At 38.3% G+C, this 17,050-nt stretch overlaps 1 protein-coding gene across 1 annotated transcript in view; it reads right to left on the bottom strand.

Annotated features, from left to right (window-relative positions):
- Window positions 1–17,050, bottom strand: part of map1ab (microtubule-associated protein 1Ab) — a 51,757-nt gene that overhangs the window by 25,377 nt on the left and 9,330 nt on the right. The window lies entirely within an intron of this gene.

Raw genomic sequence — 17,050 nt, 5'->3', positions numbered from 1 at the left:
CCAAAAACACCAAAAAGACCTGCTGGTGTGGCGACTAGGCCCAGAGTTCAGGACTTTTGCACTGTCCATCTTCATCAGTGCACTAACTTGCCTCCAGCATCCCAGACATCGTCTAAGCCCCAGACAGAAGCTTCCAGGAGCCTTTGTCATCTCTGTACTGAGACCACTTTAAGCACGGAGCCGAACACAAGTCATCTGTGCCAAACTCGCTTCTTGGAATTTATGGATTGCCAGCCAGGGGGGTCATTTGAACAGCAGGATTGATAAAGTATTGATTTCTTAGAACATTGATGTTTTGAAAGTTTAGCCAATAAGTATTTTGCCTTGATACTTAGGCCTGATATATTAATTCTACACTGCTTTGGGCTGAAGATGTCACCTGGAATCTGAACAGAAACAGCTGTTCTGCTGGTGCAAGACGAGTTTTCTTTCTTCCAATATGTTAACCTTATTACAGGTCAGATCTCAGGCCAGTATACATCTTCACACAGCAGTACAAGTGAACAGTGTAGGTGCTGCCACTGGGGGTTTTGCTGTATATTGGTGCCTGTTGCCCAGCCACAGTTTACTATTAGTGGGAGCACTGGAACAAATGACTAAGGCACAAGTACTGCACCGATGTGAGCCGGTATTCCCCTACGAATTATGCTTCCCACTGAGTGGGCTACAATATTCAAACCGAGGTGCATTCTCTTGTTACTGACAGCACTTCAGAGGACATATTCAATAGGAACAGATATACTGCTTTCAGTAAGGCTGTCTTAGTCAGAACCTCAGAAAAGTGAACCAATTTTTCAAGAAAACATACAGCTTGGTCAATGATGTAATCACAAGAACCATGATACACAAAAAAGCACAGTATCTATTAGACTGGATTGTGTGTGTTTTTTATCAGAAAGAAATCAAAAAAGCACTAAAAATATGTCCGTTGTAGTTTTTACTTTAATAATGAGAACGTTTCAAGGTAAGCGCTCTCGGAGAAAGAGACAGAGAGACAGAGAGAGAGAGAGAGAGAGAGAGAATGACGCTGAGTCACTGACCAGCAAATCAATGCATGTATTTTTCCCCACAACTACAGATCCCCTTTATGCGACAGTACAACGCAGACGGTGGACCGTCTAGCATTATGAAGCCGTATTTTTCTCCTGCGTACCAGCCACATCAGCGACTGATGATGAGCTACAAAGCAAAAAAAGCAGCAGCCTATTCGGACTGGACCTCTGAACTCCTACGTCTCTATTCCTCTAGGCCATTTACATCAATGGCTGGTCATATTTATTACGCCGTAAATAAGAAATAGTGGATGCTTTTACGTCTAGCAGCAGCAAATATCTCACATCAGTCTTCAGTCTTTCTGCACCGATGCTGCAAAAGTGCGTCACTCGGGACGTTTGAGTCAGGGCTGCTGAAGCCTCCGCTTCACAACACAGAATGACTTCATCTCAAACTACTTCAAGCCCCTGTCAAACACCCAACGTCCCCTCATTTACTAGTCACACAGAGTCTTTAGAGAGCGTTTCTGAAAGCTTAAAAAGTGTATGGTCAGCTGTCCCGCCACCTACCGCCTTAAATTAATCCAGTTAGTATGGATAAAGCAAAGGAGTGACTGAGATCTGCTCGCCGTACGCGCTGTGCTCACGCATGTCTAGGTCGATTTAACTGGCAGTCTGGTTATTTAAAGACTTCATATTCCCTCAGTCCGACTGAATTCTGGTCCAGCTGTCTGGCACCGTCCATATGTCATACGCGTCACCGACATTTCATCACACGCACACAAAAAGTGACCGAAAGTGATGACCAGAGACAAAAACAGAAACAGACAAAGTCGCCAAAAAATCGCGGTCAAATAAGGATAAGCAGCCGGCGCGTGCACTCCACGACGTCATCCTTTTCGGTTGCTAAGTGCAACGGGCTACTGTGGATACGCGGAGAGAAGGCGAAGAGGGACGTACGCAGCCAACAAGTCACAGCAAAGTCCGTGTTTTTTGACAAAACACGCACATCTTTTTGTCAGAAACTACATTCATATGTCCGTACATACCGTTGCTGATGAGGGCCACTTGAACGAGCAGTCAGTCGTGTGTATCAGCTGGCGAAACGCTGAGCCGTATCGCTACGCTAGTAGTCTGTGTGTGGCTCTGTCGAGCCAGGCAAGGGAGGGGCAGAGTGCAGGCGGGAAGTTTTTTCCCTCACCTGTATTCCGACAAGCCCCGCCTTCTCCGCGCTAGGATTCGCTAGTTGTACACAGAGTCTGGTCTCGGATTGGTTAACCTGATCCAGCGTCTTGCGCTAGGATTGGCTACTACTTCCAAGAGCAAGAACTTGTCGGAAAACGGGTGCAATAAAAACGCTTCGGATACAGACGCAGCTCTATAGCTGAACTACATGGCTGCAGCATCTTCGGCTACACTGCTGGTAAGAAGAGCGGCGGGGAGGGGGAGTTTCAGAGACTCAGTTCTGCACTTAGTGACTCCTCACCACAAAAAATACATTTTGCTAGTGTGGCCTATAAACCTGAGAAACGTTCCCACCAATATAAAAACTTAAAACAGATGAATTATTGAACCACAGACTATAAGAAATACCATCATTGCTATTGGTTCTGTTTTTAAAGCTCACAGAAGCTCATTTAATATATGTGTATATCTGTAGATGCAACGCAGGCTGAAGAGACAAAGTGACTTGACATTTTCTCTCTGTTTACCAGATAAGATCAGAATCCTTTTCCATTGTCATTCCATGTTCACTCTAATGCACATGTCAAAGTACCTGTAAATATGATATAATTGCAGCAGTAAGCTTTGAACCAAAAAACTAGCATTTACAGAACAATACAGCTCCTTTACTGGGTTCATATTCTCCTTTCTAAATGGGTAGCAGACCTGTGTGTGAAGGATTGCTGTGTGCCTGAGATAAGGTGTGATGATGAGAGACCTAAATTCCAGCCAGTTGTTTTGGTGCAGAGGGTTTAGTGCTGTGCCAGTTCTTCCAGACGAGCCATATTTCCTCTCCTCTCCCTGTGGAACAATCACATATTTTCTGACTCACTTTTTGACAAATATGATCCAGCTCTAGTGCATCGATGGAGGCTGAGCTCACAGATGATAAATCTCTCACTTTCTTAGCAGTTTTTATACACAGTAGCTTTTAACAATGCAATTATTAAGATTGCTCTCTCTCTCTCTCTCTCTCTCTCTCTCTCTCTCAGTATAGTATAGCAATATGTTAACTCAAATAAGCAGAAATTGTTCAGTAAACATTTACATAAAAATGTCTTAATAATGTCTGTAATTGGTCAGAAAAGTATTGGATCTCTTTGTTTTACATTGAAGGGGAATTCCACCAATTTTCAAAATTTCTCATAATCAAATGCTTAAGATGTAAACAGAGTCATTCCGAGTGGTTCGATGTGAAATGCTTCATGCTAGAAAAGTCTGTTCACAGTGCTGGTGATAGAAACCAGATATGTGAAGGGTTTAATATCTATAAAAGCTCCCTCACAGAAAGTTATTACATGAAATCATTGTAAATATGTTTTTTTTTGATAGTTGCTGTTTGCATGGTATTCTAAAGCAAAATAGTTCCTAAAGCAAACATGCTATTTTCAGAAGTGCCACTGCTATACCATTATCAACATTAAATTAAAAAGCTATATTTGCATTGTGGACATTGTGACCCCTGGTTCCTATCACATCACCAACACTGTAAAGAAATAAAAGTCAGAAATCTTCTTTACAATTAACTGTTTCTTAGTCTCAGTGGCTGAATTATGCAGACATTTTGTAAAACTGGCAGAATTCCCCTTCAACTTGTTACTTTCCACACTAATAATTGCTTTTTTTAACAAACTAGTCAGCAGTAATTTCTATTTCCATGCCTGGCTTGGTACTAACGTTACTCATCTTAACTCTGTCCATTGTCCATATGAACCAGTTATAGCCCCATAATACTGTCTTTCCACTGCCCACATAATAATTTTGTCACCAGTTGTCAAAAACACCAATCTACATCAGTTAAGAGTAAATATATTGATCATTGTTATGGTAACTGTTAGTTTTCTTCTCAACAATGAACTGGTCAGCAAATAAGACTGCTTTTCCTGATGGACTTGTTCCCGGCGCCACATTCTCCAATCCCACCAACCTGGCTGCTATTACAACAAATGCAAAGTTGTATTCTGCAGCAATGAATATTCACAGTAAGAAGACCGATGGAAAAAACCGCCTGGAAAATCAATGCTGGAGAACCTTGATAGAGCTGTGCAAAGCCTGCACTCAGAACCAATCTGCTGTGATATCAATATCCAAACCCTAAATTATTCAGCACAATTCATTATGTATGGATCACCTCCACTGCTGAGGAAGTCTGCACAGCCCCCTGAATGAACATCCCAGAAAATCCCTCAGGTATTATTTCTTTGGAGCAATAAATGTCAGGAATGTTTGATTTATAACTGTCAGATCTAAAAGTACAACAGGTTGCAATATATATATAGGTCCTGTTATCTAATTCTTTTTATGTCTCAGAATTAAACAGCTTGTTTTTGTTACTGTGCCTTTAAGCAAGGTGTATGTACATTACCTCTATTTTGATTGGTTGTCCTGCATTGTGTCTCATTTAAACAGTCTAGTCCAGGCTGAAACATTCCTTATAGCATCAACACGAATGGGCAGGGCTAAACTGCTGTAGTTGGAATAGGCCTAGTTATATGAAAAAGGATGTTTTTTTTTTGATGTCACAAAATCATTGAACACAAAATAAGCAGTTTTTGTAGCTTAGTTTCTATATATGGACTTTATGGATTGGTGAGTAAATGCATTTTAAAATTGTAACAATGTTTACATTCTAAATTAAATCTTTTTCCATTATATGGGCCCTTTGAACAAACTTTTATTTGTTACTGTGTCTTAAAGACTGATACATTTAAATTGTATTTGTTCTGACTGGCTGCCTTATTAAGTACTGGAGCTAATAAGGTTTTGTGGTAAGTGGTACTGCACCTTATTCAAAAATCAACCAGGACTAAAAACTTCAACATGAATGTGCAGGGATAAACTGCTATAGGCTAAATAGGCAAATATATGTAAATATGTTGGTTTTGATGACATCGCAAAAATAATTCATTAAAAACTGTTTTAGAAACTCAATTTCCAAATATGGGAAGTACGGACTGGATAGTAAACCTGATTCTGTTTTCCATAATATGTGCCGTTTAAAATCAACAAACAGCACTTAAAGAAACACAGAAAGAGTCTGTTTCTCTAAACACATGAACTGTAACTACAGTTACTAGTATCAGAATTGCTCATTCCAACATGTAAAAAACTGACAACAAAAAGATCTGAATGAATGGGAATTGACTGCTGGAACAGCAGTTGTAGATGCTGTTTGGCATCTACAAACTAGTATGTCTATATAAACTAGTATGTCTATATATCTTGGAAGTATCGAGAAAGTTATCAGGGAGTGTAGATTACAAATACAGAGAGGGCCTCTGAATCTTGACTGCACTGAGTGCTTGAGTATGTTTACCTTTTCTGATCTTTACAGACGTCTTCATCCTTAATGCATGACTTCCCTCCCTATGGGCAATATTACATCAATGTTTACCTAAGGAAGACTGTACCTTCAGAAATGTCAATGCAGCAGCATTATGTAGCCCTAGAGAAAAATAAAATTGATTCAGTATCACTCAGGCGAAGCATAGTTGAACATACTTATTAAAATCAATATCAATCACTAAAGCCTATGCATTTATCCTGTTAAATATCTGTATATGTGTGTGTTGGGGGGCCATATGCATCAGTGATCTGTCATAACAGAGCCCCTATGCAGAAATCCTTCACAGATGGGCCTATTATATTTGCCTCAAGAGTTTACGAATACACGATATTGTTTAATCCAGCACATTATTTGTCAATGAATATTTTAATAGTAGAGGCATCTGCCCCCAAACTTTTCATTTTCAATGCTATATTAGGATTCCATGAATTTGAAATGTGGATCTTTTTTCTTTTTCTTTTTCTATCACTGAGAAGTTGCCGAGTTTTCTGAGCCTCTTGGTACAGTTTTAAAACCGCCACTTATAAGGCAAAATCTAGACAGAAAGACGTCTAAGAGACACTCTCGAAGCTTATTGCAAAAGCTTCCCGCGGCTGATCCATAGTCTTCATCTCCTGCCTATGACACCAGTAATAGAGGGATTTAAAAACAGGCAGGCAGAATGACACAGCACTTCTGAGCTCCCAGCAGTCTATGGGCCTTTAGCACTCGGCTCGCTGCATAATCAGCGCACGGCTCTGGCCAGTGGCTTGAACTGTGAATAAAGTATTAAACCTGCACATGTATTTTAAATACGCTACTGAAGCTCAGATTCTGCTGAACGAGGTTTCTTTTTTAGCCATCTGTTGTGTAAACCTGTGGTTTGAGCTTAAGGCCTACAGTATGTTTCCTGCTCACAGCTTCAATTCAGGCCCTGACTTCTAATATTAATACATGAATCAGAGGAAGGTGGGAGGATAGAGAGAGAGCAAGAGAGAGAGATGCAGAGAAATAGAATTTGAAAGACACAGAGACAGAGCAGTAATCATACCCTTAGTGTATACCCTTAAATAAGTGGGTCTTCAAGGGTTCTTTAGTGTGGCAATGGTCACATATAAAACCATATAAACTATATGAATGTTGAAAAGGTTCTTTGCATCGGTAAATGATTCCTTCAAAAACCTTAAACCTTAAAAAATGACGCTACATTAAACCAGTAGCTCCACTTTTGTTACATGATATTGCCGCTGTATTGTATACTGAAACTTTTTTTGGTACTATGTAGAACCTATTTAGGTAATTCAGATGGTCCAAAATGGTGCAAAATGACAACATTTTGTTGCATAGAGTTAATCATGTTTTATGATATTTCTGATGAGATTAGATCTAAAATAATCCACTTGAATAAAGAAGGAGAAAGTTAAAGGAAAATATGTGAAAAAGCAGTTTCCAAAACTAGAGGAAAAAAGATTAAAACTACAGTGAAAATGGCTAACAATGGCTAACAACTCCCAACAGCTAACAAAACTTTCTAGACTGCAAATTTCTGTGTAAGCAGGTCTCCTAAAAAAAATGGAATCTGTAATAAGATAAAGGGTCAACACACTAAATACTGAAAAAATTGATTGATCTGTTTAGTTATTGAAGCATCTGTGCAATTTTATATTATTATTGTATGTTTTCTGCTTTTTTCTGATGCTGAAAATTAAATAAATGGAGGGTGTTTTTTGACTTTTGCCAGGCAGATTAGTGTAAAAATGGCAGCAATTCATTTTCATGCTTGCTGCAAACACTGCAACACATTGTGTGTCTCTGATTTCAGTTAATATGTCCACTAACAGTCAAATACCTGTGTAGCTCACTCAGATAAAGGGTCCATCCAGGATACAAGAAATAATCCTCAGGTTGGATTATATAACACATGTCGATGACAATCACAGAAGCTGTAATGACCAGCACTGCTGCAGGACTGAAATGGTCAGACTTGGTAAAGAAGGTGAGCAGGTCACAGGTTAGAGTCAGGCCAGAGCTGCCAGGACTAATGAGATGGGATTGTGCAGAGCAGGTCTGCTCACTGAGGTGACAGTCGATTTCAATCAGGTCACTAGCATGCAGAGCTGCCTCACTGCAGCAACTGCCTTGCTGTAATGCTAGCATTTATACATAAAGGGAAAATAAAGAGAAATTTTAATGATAAATTTTCCCTTAACCATATACACATATATTGATGTTCAAAGGTATTACATTAGACTCATAGTTCTACTGTAAAATTAAAGAAGCAAACCAGACACAGGACGTTGTAGCTGGTCTACTGCTTAACAGACAGTATACGCATACTCATTAGTACCCAGTATATGTACTGTATAAGGGAAAAGCCCTCATATATGGAAAAGACAGAGCATTACAGAGGAGTCCTGCTCAAAATGGCTCACAGGATCTTCCTTTACAGGCATTAGTATTATGCCTATGAGTAATCAATCTTCTAAAGTGCAGACTCATGGACCATAACAGTAGCGAAATGCCTCATTTTCTCTTTCTAACTGGATCTTTTGGGAGAAAAGGGCTGTCGAAGGCTGGTACCACAGAGAGGGCAATCTAACACAAACCAGTCAAGACTGGATAGATATCAGTGAAGTATATGGAAACCAGAGAAATAACCCAATAGTTTGATTAGTTAAATAGCAATTATTCTCACCAAATGAAATAGAATACATTTTCCTTATATGGAGAAACAGATAGCTAGATCTCTGCTTGTATGCCATGACTTTATTTAATAGACTTCAGATCAATCAATTTTAATACCCCTTCCATTACTGAATGTCTTGTACACAGATTAATGTGTTCACTGTAACTAAACATTTCATGCCTCCTGCACTTCTGTGATGAATAAATCTCTGTGCATAAATGGCAAGGTCAAAAACCACAATTGAATGCCTGTGATTTTCATTCCCTCAGACAGCACTGCATTAGAAAGTGGCAAGCTTCTGTGATGCATTTCATCACATGGGCTCAGGAATACATTGACAAACCCTTGTCAATAAACACTGTTGTTACATCCACAAATGTGACTGTACTATGTATTGTGGAAGTCATATGTCAACCATATGTCTAGAAACAACACTGATTTTTCTTGGCTCCAACTCATCTGAAATGGACTGATGGACAGTGGAAACATGTATCATGGTCTGATGAGTCGACCTTTCAGAGAAAATACACATCTTCTGCATGAGCTGCCTTCTAGGCAACATCTTTTTTAACAATGTCCATGCTTACAACACGACAATGCCAAGCCACATTATGCACGTGTTAAAACAGCATGGCTAGGTAATAAGACAACGCTCAAATTCCCACAGCACTGCACCACTATCTGGATAGATATCAGTCAAGCGTTTGGAAAGTAGGGAAATAACCCAGGAGTTTGATAAATAGTTATGAATAACAGAATACTGAAATAGAACAGCCCATTCATTTCCTTACACAGACAGAGAGATGCTTAGACTTCATTTAATAGACTTTAAAACAATCAATAGGACATACTTTTATACCCCACACAAGTGCAGGTACAATCTCTCATGTCCCACACCATGTGACCACACAATGTGAATGTTATAGCTGATCCACTTTGTCATGTTTGTGCATGGATGATTTTGCACAAAGTGAAATTCCAAAAAAAGTTATGACAGTATGTGAAATGAAACTAAAAACAGAAGTATTCTTTTGTGAATTGACTTTGACCTGTATTTAAGTGAAAACAGTACAAAGACAAGACATTTAATGTTTTACCTTATCAGCTCCACTGTTTTCATTCTGAAATTGATTCCTGCTACATGTTCCAAAAAGCTGGAACAGGGCAATTTAGAGCTAGGAATATTGCTAAATGTCCTTAACAAGTAATGCCATCATGATTGGGTACAAAAGGAGTATCCAGAACAGGCCTAGTCCTTTATGAGCAAGGGTAGGTTGAGGCTCACCACTTGTGCCAGGAAATAATTGTACAGTTTATGAACAATGTTCCACAATGAGCAATTGCAAGGATTTTAGGAGTTTCACCCTGTACTATGCATAATATTATCAAAAGATTAAGAGAATCTGGAGAAATCTGTGTGTGTAAAGGGCAACTACACTCACAAATGAATGCCCTTCGATGACCTTCGATCCCTCAGACAGCACTGCATTAAAAACCTGCATGCTTCTGTGATGGATATTACCACATGGGCTCAGGAACAAACCATTATCATTGTATTCTGATGAGTCAATCTTTCAGATTGCTTATGAAAATAATGTTCTCCAGGAAGCAAAGAAGAAAAAGACTATCCAAACTGCGACCAGTATAATGTCTAAAAAGCCAGGGTCTGTCATGGTGCAGAGGTATATTAGTGACCATGGCATTAGTAACTTAGTAATCTTCGTAATCTGTGAAGGAAGCATTAACACTGAGAGTTATGTAAGCATATTGCAGCAACATATGCTATGTTTTTTCTTCCATCCCCACTAACAAACAATCTCATGCTTCTGACCATCCAGTGTATGTTTATAGGCTCGCTCATTCACTCATGCACAGACAAAGGCTGTCTTCCATTAGAAACATAAAGAAGGAGAGCAGGAGAGACTGGGGAACAACTCAGCAGAATCAAGCTCATCGATCAGTGTGTACCTCTTTCTTTCTGTCTCAATCTCTTTGTCTCTCTCTCTCTCTTTGTCTCTCTCTCTCTCTCTCTCTCAGTATAGTATAGCAGTAGTGTGTGTGTGTGTGTGTGTGTGTGTGCGCGTGTGTGTGTGTGTATGTGTGTGTGTGTGTCTCTCTCTCTCTCTCTCTCTCTCTCTCTCTCTCTCTCTCTCTCTCTCTCTCTGCAGCCTGCAGGAGAACAGGAGGTCCCTGAGGCACTGCTGCTCAGTCCAGGCACACATACACAAACACAGCGGGAGAGTTTGTCACTGATCTGGGTCACTCCCACATTGTCAGGGAGGGGCTGTATTTATAGCTACTTAAAGCTGCGTTAACATTTGTGTTTTCATCTTCCTTTTATTCACAGGATATACATGAACAATATTGCTTAAGATAGAATATCATTACAATTTGTATCTGTGTGGGTCCACATAGCCTTGCATCCAGTCAGGGGGGTCTGATCACCTCTTGTCTATGAGCAAAGATACAGTTTTTCTTAAGCAAGAGTGGAGCTTGATTTTCTCCTCTTTCTGAAAGACGAAAGCTTTAAGTGTATATATATATATACAGTGCAAAAAACACTGTCACTGTTTTTGTGATGTCATTTGATGTCAGATATTTACATACACCCTGTATTTCAACCTACAGCAGCCTATATGCCTGACATTATAAGGTGTGTTTCAGCCCAGCAAGACTTTTAAAGCACAATACAGGGTGGCCAATCAGAACATAGGTCATTTACATGTGCCAGTCTTAAGATAAAGACAGGTTGGAAAATTATGTAAAAATGAATTATCTCTGTGGATACCTAAACCCACACCAATGTCATTAGTGGACCTCAGTGAGAGAAAAAAAACATGAAAGATTTACAATATGCACCCTTTAATACAGTCACAATGCAGTTGCCTATGGAGGAACAACATACCCTTGCATTGCACACGCACACTGTCGGTTTTAAAGGCTCCCATACCCTCTGAGGACCCTCAGAGTGTTCCCATTCTTCTTTAAAGTACCATCTACATCTGCAGAATGGCTGTGAGCTGTAATCTGTTTTAATTTAGACTGTGTTAAGCACTACTAATTTAGGGCAGTCAGTCATTACACAGGATGATAATGTGGAGTTCCATCATTTAGAGTGGACGTGTGCATCTCTTCTCCAGATCTACTGCCCTACAGAGTTCAGTTCCACCCCTAATCTAACACACCTGGCTCAAATATTCAGAAGCTCCTTAAGGCCTTGATTAACAGGATCATGTGTGTTAGATTAAGGATGGAACTGGTCAGTGCAGGGCAGAAGCAGGGCTGGGCAGACACAAGAGTTGAGTCCCTACCTGCACTACCTGTCATATCCACAAGAGGGCATCATATCATGAATTTCAGGAGAACACTTTTATCTCTGAAAAGCTGTTGAAGCGTTCTTGTGCTTGTTCATTGCAGTGGCATCACCAACACTGATATGAAATATATTTGTGCTTATTATCTGTATCTTAATTTTGCAGCTGGACATCAATCCAGACATAAATTCACACATAGCAATCTATTTTAGCTCTTTTCATTTCACTTGCTTTTATCTTTAAAATATTAAAGGTTTCTCCTTTGTTTAATTTGCTAGCATTTTACTGTTGTTGCCATTATTATTATTATTATTATTATTGTTGTTGTTGTTATTATTATTATTATTACTACTACTACTACATTGTAAAAATGATCCATTTTTGAAAAAAAATGTATGTAGTATCAAACAATTATAATTATTTAATTTAACTACACTGTTGTTTAGTTGTTGTTGTTAATTAATTTACATTTTATTAGGAATTATTTAATTAATAAGCAAAAAAATGCAAACACAAAATTTTTTATTTTACTTTAAAGATTTTTACTGTGGTCTGTGTTTTGTCATTAAGACAAATTAATTGGTCTTAATTTTAATTTGAAACGTGACATTTTCTGTTGTACTTGCAATTTTTGAAGAACTGGTAATTGGTGTGACTGGGGGACATCTTTCCTTGATAATCATGCCAAATTACATGTTTTGTTGATTTTATAAGTGAAAATAAGTGAACATATCCTCCACAGAGAACACACTTAAATATGATATTGTACCTTAATTTAATATATACTTCATATATATATGAATATATATATATTTGCTGAGTTTAACATATTGTAAAAAAAAATAAATAAATAAATATACAATGTGCCACAACTTTTGCACAGGCCACTTTTTCAGCGTTTTCTTCCAGTATGGTAGATTCAGCAAATAAACAGTAAATGTGCAGAAGTGTGTTCACTGTAGAGGACGTGTTAAATTTCTCTTCAGTTAAGAAAACATGTCATTTGACCAAAGGTGCTCAAACTTTGACTGTAATTATATTATATATTTGTGTTATATGCTCTCCCTTAGGTAAAATATAGATTAAAGAAGTAATTTGTTATCACTTACCATCTTAATGTACCCAATATTCAATCCCATCATTAAGTTTAATTTGAGTGGGAGAAATGTAGTCTTGCTGTGGTCGTTATTTTCCCTTTGGGCATATATAATGCTGATGTATGCTGAGCTGCAGGATTAATATGATAAGGGAAGAAGATGATGTAGACATAGTTGCAGCATCAGCTCAGCTGTCTTTTGTCTGCAGTGCTACAGGGTGTGGTAAAGCACAAACAGAGGCTAGCTGTTCTAGCGAGCCGCGAGGCCACAGACCAGTCATCGCAATCTGATCTAACCACAAAGCATGTCCTTCAGCTGCAGGCATCGCTTCCTCTGTCCCTACTCAACACTCCATTAATAGTGCCTCACAAACACACAGGCATGGAAAAAGCACAAAAAGACTAGACTGAGGTAAAAGTGCTGCTGCTGCTCCTTCAGGGACATTCCAGTTAGGCAGAAATAGAAGCCTAAAGTAAAATGAATGGGGCATTTAGTTCTTTATGAACCACTGAGAGTTTACATTTGCTTCTTAAGGATAGATCTAGGATTTCTTATGGACCTGAAAATGTGATGATGTCTATATATGGTATGCATTGTGGGCGTCTGGGAAAATCAGCTGGAACTAGAGCTCAACTTAAAAAAGAAAGAAATACTCCGGTTTCTCTATATAAGTATTTCCTTACTCTGAAGAGAACAACATAAACTGTTGACTCAAATCAGATAACAGAAGCCAGTGGGCAGTTGCTGAATTCCAACAACAAACATTTATGGGAAGCATCTATTTTTGTGCTATTTTTGTGCAAAAAATGTCATGAATTCCACAGTCAAAGGTCTTTGTAAATTAAGCTGTACATTTGTATAATTGAAAACGGAAAAGTAACTGGAATGACTTTTTCCAGTGTTTGAATTTGGATAAAACTTCACAAGAACAGATAAGGCTAGATATTCAATCATGTCCCTCTTATCTTAAAGGGCCCATATCTTGTACCTTATTTTCCCCCTGAGGTCCACTTATGATACTTTTGTGCTTGCATGTACCAAACACAGGCATAATTCATTTTTACATGACCAACCTAACTTTATCTCTTAGAATCAAATTGGTTGTTTCTGTTACTGTGACTTCAAGATCAATATATGCAAATAATCTCTGTTCTGACTGGCTGTCCTTTATTGTGATTTATTCAAACAGCAGCCCAGGCTGAAATACTCCTTGTAACTTCAGTATGAATGGGCGGAGCTAAGATGCTGTTGGCTTCATAAAAACATTGAATTCATAAACCTGTTTTTGTGGTTTAGTTTCCATATATGGTCTGTATAGACTGTGGAGCAAGTGGTGCACTTTGAAATGTAGACATTGTTTCCAAAATATCAAGGAAATTTTGTGGCCTTAAAGGCTTGTTCTATTTATGCTTGTCACGATTGGCCCCTCCCATTCCTGTCCATTTGTTCATGTTTTGGTTTAGCCCATGTGCGTTTTGTTTTGGTTTAGCCCCCTCTTTCATGACTCCACCCCAGATTGTCTCCACCTGTCCTTTGTTAGCCCTCTTGTATTTAAGCCCTGTGTTTTCATTAGTCTAGTGCTGGTCTTTGTTTGATTGTATTGGTCTCTGTTGTTTGCTTTATGTGACCGTGCTGTGTGTTGGTTGAACCTCTTTATTGTTGGTCTGTCATGTCTGCCCCCCGTTCAATCTGTGTTGGCTCTATGACCCTGGACCGTCTTGACCATGACCCTGGATTTGCCCATAATAAATCTCGCTTATCTCAGCACGTGCGTCTGCCTCCTCGCTCCCCGTTACAATGCTATTTGATCACACATTTCAAATGTTTATTCTCATAATTCAGCAACTGTCAATGGTCTATTGGCGTTGCTATCCAAAAGAAAATAAATAAATTATATATATATATATATATATATATATATATATATATAGACCTGTTTATCTTTAGATGGTGAATATATATAGATTTACAGTCAAGTACAAGGCGATTATGCCTGTAGAAATAAATGGTATTATAAAGAAGTGACAGACAGAGATTAGGTTGATAAATGTTGATATTTACATTTACATACAGATACTGCTAGAAACGAAGTCACTGTTGATACCGAGAGAAAAGGAGCAGAGTTGAACACAGAACTCTGTGCAATACAATACAGTAAACTACAATACACAGTGCAATACAATAAAACATAATATATAAGTACAGCACAAAATATTGCAATCTTACTTAATTCACTGTTCATTTAAGTGCTGTGTAAAAAGAATAAAGATATATTCCTCTGACTTTTACAAATAACCCCAACACTGCAGCATAAATGGGCTGCTTCCACCAGCATACTCAGAAACACAATTCAGTGTTTAACACAACAACCCAGATGCTTTTATTTCAGAATGGATCACAGTGCCATCTGCAAAGCAACTAGTGTAGGTGTTGATCCTGCATGGCCCACATCACTAAATCCAGCCCAGACAGCCAAAGCAAAACAAACTCCACTGTATTCAAATGAACAACAAAGCCTTTTCCAAGCGCTGCACTAATCCCAGTGGTGCTTTAATCTGCTGTATTTTTAGCTTTATTTTACCGGGAGTTCTGACGGATGTCTGCAGTCAGCTTTGTCAATAAAAACCAGGCCAAGAAATCTACTCCTAAAGGAACATGAATAGCCTACTCTACAAACAACAACAAACACAACTGACCACCATTCAATAAGAAACCCTGAAAGAAACACATTTACCAAAAATCAGATTTACTGAGTTCAGTAAAGGAATCTGAATTTCAATGCATAAAAGTGAACTTGTCTTGATTACAAGGGCTGCACAGTTTATTTTCCTTGATTATGTTGTTATATGATATGAGCCTTTGTAATAGTGACATCTTAGAAGTGTGAAATGTGCAAATGAGCCTCTAATGACTAATCACTGAATGTTTTATTGTGTGCGGTGAGTATCCTGACCAGATGTTTTTTGGAAATTTGGGTGAATCAAGGGTTTACCATCATCCAATAAACATAAACAATGTTGGTCAGAAATGATGCAGGTCATTCCTTAACCACATCACAAGGGTCAGTATGTTAGAAGGCATCTGGTAATCACAATATGTATAACTGCAGTATTGAATTTAGACCATAGTGTGCCTGCGCTAACTGAATCTCCCTCTGAACTCGTTCCATTGCTAAAATGATCATTAGCTCCACTTGTGGGTAGTTTAACTGGGTAAATTTTTGGCCCCTTTTATGTTTTTAAAATATCACAATATTTATCGCAAAAAAAAAATATTGCAGTGTTACTTTCCCCCATTATTGCTCAGCCCTAGTGAAAACAAATGAAATGATCAAAATGATAGAATTGTGAAGATTGTTGCAATACTGTAAAATTGCTGTACATTTACAGCAGAAACACTGCAGTAATATACTGTTTAACTTAAATACAGCAGATGTGCTGTAAAAAAAAGGTGGTTCACTCTGGGAGACACAGCCCAATGTTTTTGTCAAGGAGATTTTTTTACAGTATTTTACCATATTTAGCTGTTATTTGCAAAGCATGATGAGAAAGTGACTGTTAATTTGTGCAATCTGAGCAGCCTGTCTCTGAATTTTATAGCACTGCAGATGGAGCATTAGCATAACTTGCTGATTATTTTTAGTTTCTTTTAATAAGATTTTTGTTTAAATGCATTATTCCTGCAATGTATATTTGAATGCATTTTACATGTTTTGTTATTTCACTTTGAACTGTGTTTTTCATCTGGTAGTGTTCTATTAAAACAGGGTTACTGTCAGGTTTATATATATATATATATATATACAGTTGCTATAGTCCCAAAAAATGAAAAGTTACATAAATTTACATTAAGAGCTCTTGATATTTTCCTTCTCCTGTACATTTACCGTTTTGGAGATATGAGATGATATAAATACATATAAAATATAGCTGGGAATGTTTACTGTAAATTCAATCTGTTTTGTAAATTTTAAAAAAGTTAAAACATTGACAGTAAAGTGCTGTACTATGTAATTTCATTATCACTCTGTAAATAGAAATTACAGTAGTGTCCTTGATCTCCTGCTGCCCTATTTCAAAATGTGCATGAACTACAGTGAAGATTTGGCCACCACATGGATCTCATATGAATTCCACAGCTTTATAGTATAGTGTGATAACATCAGCAAAATCCTGTAGAGGCAGGAAATAGAGGAAATAAAGCTGCATATCCCAACAAGACTGAGGCACACCTGAGCCTTTAGATCCTCCCTGAGAAAACCTTATTCAGCTCACACAGACACACTGCAGCAGTGCAGACTGGCTCTGCAGCTCCTTCTCCTGACACAGCGCTCTGATGATTATGGCAGGCAGTGCAGTGTGCAGTGCTCCAAACACACATGCACAGATCTCCATTTCAGTAGGTGGGAGAGC

The sequence above is a fragment of the Pygocentrus nattereri genome, chromosome 8 (genome assembly GCF_015220715.1).
Source record: "Pygocentrus nattereri isolate fPygNat1 chromosome 8, fPygNat1.pri, whole genome shotgun sequence".
Taxonomy (NCBI): Eukaryota; Metazoa; Chordata; class Actinopteri; order Characiformes; family Serrasalmidae; genus Pygocentrus; species Pygocentrus nattereri.
The sequence above is the reverse complement of the archived record's forward strand: the minus strand, read 5'-3'. Positions and strand labels throughout refer to the sequence as shown.